This window comes from Vigna unguiculata, unplaced genomic scaffold, assembly GCF_037176805.1.
Source record: "Vigna unguiculata cultivar grain cowpea cultivar isolate G323 ecotype 2 unplaced genomic scaffold, ASM3717680v1 ptg000310l, whole genome shotgun sequence".
In the NCBI taxonomy this organism is placed as follows: Eukaryota; Viridiplantae; Streptophyta; class Magnoliopsida; order Fabales; family Fabaceae; genus Vigna; species Vigna unguiculata.
In genome coordinates, this window is record NW_028196945.1 from 2,501 (window position 1) to 10,000 (window position 7,500).

Sequence of the window (7,500 nt, forward strand, 5' to 3'; positions counted from 1 at the left end):
CTTGAGAAACGAAGTCATAAGCACGTAGGTTCAGGGCCAAACCGACTACCCCAAGAGCACTCATCCATAAACCAGTTACTGGTACAAATAACATAAAGAAATGTAACCAACGTTTATTGGAAAAAGCAACCCCAAAGATTTGGGACCAAAAGCGATTAGCAGTAACCATTGAATAAGTTTCTTCAGCTTGGGTTGGGTTAAAAGCACGGAATGTATTTGCGCCATCACCATCTTCAAATAAAGTATTTTCTACGGTTGCACCATGAATAGCGCATAGTAGTGCAGCGCCCAATACACCAGCAACTCCCATCATATGAAATGGGTTTAATGTCCAATTATGAAATCCTTGGAAAAAGAGGATGAATCGAAATATAGCTGCTACACCAAAACTTGGAGCAAAGAACCAACCAGACTGACCCAGTGGATAAATAAGGAATACAGAAACAAAAACAGCAATTGGACCTGAGAATGCGATTGCATTATAAGGTCGCAATTGAACAGATCGAGCAAGTTCAAATTGACGTAACATGAAACCTATTAATCCGAAAGCACCGTGGAGAGCAACAAAAGTCCACAGACCGCCTAACTGACACCAACGGGTAAAATCTCCCTGTGCTTCAGGACCCCACAGTAACAACAAAGAGTGTGCTAAACTATTAGCGGGAGTGGAAACTGCAGCGGTTAAGAAGTTGCAGCCTTCTAAATAAGAACTTGCCAAGCCGTGAGTATACCATGAAGTTACAAAGGTCGTACCTGTAAACCAACCCCCCAAGGCGAAATAGGCGCAAGGAAAGAGTAATAGACCGGACCAACCCACAAAAACGAAACGGTCCCTCCGCAACCAGTCATCCATAATATCAAATAAATCATTTTCATCTTTGGTAAATTTACCAAGAGCTATAGTCATAGCGATCCTCCTATTCAACTACTTCAACCATTTCCCAACACCTCATAGAGCATTTTCAGAGATGGGACGGACCTTGATCATTTATCTCTATTCATTTCTCTCTCTATATATATATAGAATATATAAGTATACTTTCCCTTGTTTTCTAATCGGTTTCGAATAAAAAATCATTTATGGGTCTATTGATATCTAGGGCAAATCCATGAACTCGATGTGGTTATTCCTTATCTATTCTTAAAAATCTTCCAAGTCATCAATCATAAAATCTGCTATGACTCCAAAATCCGATAGAAATTTTTTTTTCAGAACTGTTCAAGAAACAAATGATCCCCTGTTTCACTTCTTATACCTAGCGGATCTTCAGACATATTTCTCTCCTTTCATCAAAGAAACTTATTCTTGAAGTTTGGTTGTGAATTGACTTCTATTTTGTCTAGGAAACTACTGTAGGATCATAGGTTTTCTAAATTTCTATTTCATTTACAGTTTTTTCTTTAGTATTTCATTTTTTTTTATAAATACTATAATAAAAAGAAAAAACTGTAAATGAAAGTTTTTGTCTCATATATATGAATTGCTGGAAAAATATCGTACACATCGATATGAAAAGAAACTATTTGATATGTGAAGACATAATTTAATGTATTTTTCTATTATTTCTATAAGATTCTATCTAATCTTATAGAAATAATAGAAATTTATGGAAAAAAATATGTTTCATTTTAATTTTAAAAAAACTTGTTTGGTGGAACTTGAAATTCGTATTAAGGCCCTTCTGAGTAAAGAAAAGGCATAACCTTTTTTCTTAGTTCAGAAACAAGAAGATTTCATTGGAAATATTCAGAGATTCTTAGGGAGTCTAAACGAAAAAAGTCTTAAAAAGAAAAAAAATTGTTCGAATTGAATCTTTATCAAATTTGAATATCAGAATAGTAGATATAAATATAATTCAACGGGTTAGGTCCACTTACTTTTTTTTATTTTTCCATTATTGAATTTTACACTTTTTCTTTTTTATTACAAATAGAAACTTTTTCAAAATATCAAGAATCTTTTTATTCTTCCTTCAAATAGAAAGACTATTGCTTTTGAAAAAAAAAGTAAAAAGCCCCTTATCGGATTTGAACCGATGACTTACGCCTTACCATGGCGTTACTCTACCACTGAGTTAAAAGGGCCCTTTTTCTTTCTTTCAATTTCTAAATAAGGAACTAGCATGACTAGTACATATATTTGTTACTGTGTATACTTATTCTATAAATTTATATAAATTATTTCTATAAATTTATATAAATTATATAAATTAAATGATATAAATGGGATTAGAATACATGTACATCAATATCTATTATTTGTATAATGACTCATCAAAGAACAAAAAATTGGATTTACCTAGTGAATAGAATATAGTTAAAAAAAAGAATTGATTAAGATTGGATTTGATCCATATCAAATATATTATTTCAAAATGGATTCTTGAAGTCATTCTAATCATAACACTAAATTCTTTTTATTGATACATAAATGTACTCACAAAATAAAATATTTCATCGAAACATTGATAAAATCGAATCATTGATAAAATGGATTCAATATGTTCTGTCCCTAAACCAAATTTTTATTTTTTTATTGAAAAATTCTATTTTCCAAAGTTTTTTTTCTTAGTATTAGATATAAATCTACCTATCGAATCTTAGTATTAGTAATAAATGATAGAAATGAAGTTTTAACCTCTCGTCCTTTGCAACAAACGAATCATTCCTGTGAAGAATTTTCTCTTTATTGGAACATTACTTCTTTTTTTTTCTTATTATGACTGGAATAAAAAAATTTAGAAATATAAATGATTAATAAAAAATTTCTATGGAATTATGAAAGAACGAAAAATATTTTTTTTTATCGAATCATATCATTATATTGACAATTGCAAAAAACTGTTCATACTATGAACGTAGTATAATGGCGGTCGGGCAAGTATGCCCCCATCGTCTAGTGGTTCAGGACATCTCTCTTTCAAGGAGGCAGCGGGGATTCGACTTCCCCTGGGGGTAGGGTGTTACGAAAGGAAGTTGATCAAAAATTTTCAATAAAAACTGAAATGTATTCTTCCTATTGTGCTGGGTCGATGCCCGAGCGGTTAATGGGGACGGACTGTAAATTCGTTGGCAATATGTCTACGCTGGTTCAAATCCAGCTCGGCCCAAGAATTTGCCGATCCACTATGAAATTCTATAACCCATTTATAGTTCTCTGGAAATGACTGATGTGCTATGATACGGAAGAATCAAAATATTAAACATATCTAAGGTTATTTCTTTTTTTTCTGTATTCCATATTTCTTTCCACAAATTCAAAATCTTGTTAATAATCGGTATTCATGTCAAGATCTGTAAGTAGAAAATATAAGGAAAAATTGAAAAAAAAAATATTTTTTTTTCATTGATTCAATTTTCAATCGATTTGTTAATAGAATAAGAATAAGAAACGGATTACGAGTAATTTGTGTCGATCTCACTAAAGTGGATATCGATATACATATCAATATATAAAAAAATGCGCTTTTTTCATTTACAACAAAAAGGTTCGAATCCGAAATAGAAAAAGAAAAGGTTTGACAGAAACGGTCCGTAAAAATATTTATACAGTACACCCCTTTCCCTGGGATTGTAGTTCAATTGGTCAGAGCACCGCCCTGTCAAGGCGGAAGCTGCGGGTTCGAGCCCCGTCAATCCCGTTGGATATAAATCCAAAAAAATAAAAAATAAATTCCTTTTTTGTGTATTTGTAGGGAATCAAATTGATAAACAAAATTTTATTTGGGGCCCCCCCCTGCTTTTTCATTTGTTTCGCCGAAAAAGGAAGGAAAGGGATTTTGGACTTTCATCAAGAATAAATGTTTTTTTGTTTTATTTAGTATGGATAAAAGATCTTCCTATGTTATACTATTTCATGAGTTGATTTGATAGCTCAGATTTTGTGATTCATGATATTGATCCGATTTGATATCATTGAAATCCAATTTATACCATTGTTGAAAGATTGAACATTTCTATGGGATTAAATCCCGAATTTTTTTTTTAGAAATTTAAGAGAAATAGAACATAATAAAGATTATGGAAGTAAATATTCTCGCATTTATTGCTACATGCACTGTTTATTCTAGTTCCTACTGCTTTTTTACTTATAATTTATGTAAAAACGGTAAGTAAAAGTGACTAATTTCACTGAAATATGATTTCTTCATTTTTATGAATGATTTAAAAAAATGATCGTACAATCAGCGTAATCCAGATAGTAGAAATCAATTTGATTTCTACTATCTGAGAATTGCGTCCAATTTTTTTTTTCAGATTCTTTTTACAAACAATTCCGGTATCTTAGGAAAAAAAGGGGGTAAAAAAACAGGAATGGTTATTACACGGTCCGCCATTTTCCATATATATATATATCTATATAACCAGGTTAAGCGTCAGTTCATCGAAATAGAAATTTTAAGAAAAATTTGATTGGAATAGGAATCCATTTCTTCTTCTTTTTGATTCCCTTGTTTTTCTCAAAATAGGAATATGGGAATAATGAAAATATTTGTTTGATTGAAAGAGTATTTTCAATTCCTATAAGATACATAGAATACATTACACTACTAAAATATAATAGAATCAAGATAGATTTTCTATTTGAACTCAATTAATTAGTATTAGTTTAAATGAAATATTTTCATTCAATAGTTTCGAAATTCAAAAATTCAGGTAGAAATCAACAAGGTTACTTGGATCCCTTAACTCAATTTTTAGTATCCCTATAGCCCACTTCTTCCCCATACTACGAGGGAAAGGGAAAATGAAAAAACTACCATTAAAGCAGCCCAAGCAATACTTACTATATCCATGTAAATTTTGTCTCCTATCTCTATAAATATGAAGGAACTATTTCATTATTTTTTCAAATTTTTTATTCTATTCTTTTTTTTGTATTATTCGCTAAAAATACTATACTATAATAGTGGAATTGCTATTACAGAGTCAAAAAAAGGATTCTGGGCTAACATCATTCACGAAAAACAAGAATTCATTCTATTTATTAGTTATTAGAACATCTAAAAAGTTTTTTTTGATTATTTTTAGTAAAATCATAAAACATTAAACATAAAAAAATTATAGGAAGTTATAAGTCAATGAATGTTACTACCAGGTGGGAATATTAAGATTTCTCTTTTATCATTTCCTTAAGGATTTCATAAAAAAAGAATCAAGACAGATTCATTTGCATACTTATACTCTTCTTTCTATTTGAAATAGTCCCTTAAATGTCTCCCAATTCGTTCTCTAAAATAATTAAAAAAACTTTTTTTCTTTTCTATTCGATTTTAGAATCAAAACTTTTTAATTTTATTAGAATATAGAATATGAAAATCTAAAGAATACTTTTTTTGAATATTACGAAAGCGAATTAGCTAAATTAAAGCTATTAAATAGAATTGATCTAAATAAATAATATTGATAAAATGTGGAAGCACTCATAAACTTTAAATTAGTCTGTATAGAAGGTTTTTCTTCTGCCTTTTCTCTACCTAAAAATGGACTTTCCTATCCGACTTATTCTTAATCCAATCTAATAAAAGACCCAGTCAGGAGACAGACACTACAATAGTTGTGTAGTGAACGAACTATCATTTCTAAATTTATGGATTCCTTTTCACTACTAGAATCTTTCCTTGAATTCGAGACAAAAATATTTACAACATTTTTTAAGCTACTGATGCTTATAATTTCGAATCAAACGCAATTCTCAAGACTCCTTTTCCCTCGCTTGCTTCTGTTGGAAAAAAAGTTTTCTAAAAAAACGTAATATAATCTTTCATTTACAGTTTCTTATCGATCAGGCGACACCCGGATTTGAACTGGGGAAAAAGGATTTGCAGTCCCCCGCCTTACCACTCGGCCATGCCGCCAATAAAAATATAGATATGAAGTTTTTGAGAATACTCCCCCCTTTTCTTTCTATTGAAAAATTGAAAAACAATCTTGAGACAAATCGCAACCGTTAACTATTCTTTTATGAATTATTCTTGAATATTTGAATAGAAATTTTTTTTTCTTAATGAGATCAGAAAATAAAAATTGATACATAACCAATCAATATTGCTTTTTTTTTTAACTTTGTTCATTCTAATTATAACAGCAACTTTCAATATATGTAAACCCTAGAATATCAATTTGATCTGTTACACAGATATTATCTAATCGAGTATCTTATCCATATCTATATAGATATAGAATACCAATACTATACGGTATTTTCAAGAAATTATCGTGCTTATTCTTTTTTTACAATTTTCAATAGAAAATTTGTAAAAATTCACACAACATGTTATGTGTTTGTTATCCTGAACAAATATGACTGCAATAAAGTTAGAGACAGATCTATAGCTGCAGTTAAATATATGCATGTTTCAAAAATACAAGCCTTATTACATTACACATAACATACTCTAATCATATTCTCCCCAATTCTCTCCAAAATACTTCACTTCAAAATATATCTTTTCTTGACAATTTCGAATGGATTTTTTTTTGTATCCAATTGAATTTGAATATGTAATATCATAATAATGATAGAAATGAAATGCATTTTTTTAGATTCCTAAAAAAAATATTGAAATGCCCGTAGAAATTTCCAATCCTTTTTTAGATTAGACTTTCGATTCTATCTGTTTGTTTTGTTGCAAATTCCTTCGAAGTTGAGTATCAAATTCTAATATTTCTTTCTCTTTTCATAATAGGTATTTCATACACTAAGAAATATTTGATACACGGGATTAGGTAAGATTTCATGTAATTCAGTATAAAGAATAGAAATTCCAATATTGCTAAATGGATTCATGTGATTTGATGAAGCATGACAGCAAATCGTGGAATATTTTTCGATAAAATTCACGGGGAAATTGAAAATGCTTGGGAGTGAAAATGAAGAAATGTCTACACTACCTGGATTGAATCAGATACAATTTGAAGGGTTTTGTAGGTTCATTGATCGGGGCTTAACAGAAGGGCTTTTTAAGTTTCCAAAAATTGAGGATACAGATCAAGAAATTGAATTTCAATTATTTGCCGAAACATATCAATTATTAGAACCCTTGATAAACGAAAAAGATGCTGTATATGAATCACTTACATATTCTGCTGAATTATATATATCCGCGGGATTAATTTGGAAAAGTAGTAGAGATATACAAAAACAAACTATTTTTGTTGGAAATATTCCTCTAATGAATTCTCTGGGAACTTCTATAGTAAATGGAATATACAGAATAGTAATCAATCAAATATTGCAAAGTCCTGGTATCTATTACCGTTCAGAATTGGACCCTAACGGAATTCCGGTCTATACTGGCACTATAATATCAGACTGGGGGGGTAGATTAGAATTAGAGATTGATAAAAAAGCAAGGATATGGGCTCGTGTGAGTAGGAAACAGAAAATATCTATTCTAGTTCTATCATCAGCTATGGGTTCGAATTTAAGCGAAATTCTAGAAAATGTTTGTTATCCTGAAATTTTCGTGTCTTTCCTAAATGATAAGGATAAAAAAA

General features: G+C 30.3%; 4 non-coding genes across 4 annotated transcripts; 2 read left to right on the plus strand and 2 right to left on the minus strand.

The window, feature by feature from the left end:
* Positions 1-2,013: 2,013 nt before the first annotated feature.
* TRNAT-GGU (transfer RNA threonine (anticodon GGU)) lies at positions 2,014-2,085 on the minus strand. Its single transcript has one exon. It is a non-coding gene; the product is annotated as a tRNA-Thr (tRNA).
* Positions 2,086-3,026: 941 nt separating this feature from the next.
* TRNAY-GUA (transfer RNA tyrosine (anticodon GUA)) lies at positions 3,027-3,110 on the plus strand. The gene has a single exon. It is a non-coding gene; the product is annotated as a tRNA-Tyr (tRNA).
* Positions 3,111-3,567: 457 nt separating this feature from the next.
* TRNAD-GUC (transfer RNA aspartic acid (anticodon GUC)) lies at positions 3,568-3,641 on the plus strand. Its single transcript has one exon. It is a non-coding gene; the product is annotated as a tRNA-Asp (tRNA).
* Positions 3,642-5,787: 2,146 nt separating this feature from the next.
* On the minus strand, positions 5,788-5,858 carry TRNAC-GCA (transfer RNA cysteine (anticodon GCA)). The gene has a single exon. It is a non-coding gene; the product is annotated as a tRNA-Cys (tRNA).
* Between the last annotated feature and the right edge of the window lie 1,642 nt (positions 5,859-7,500).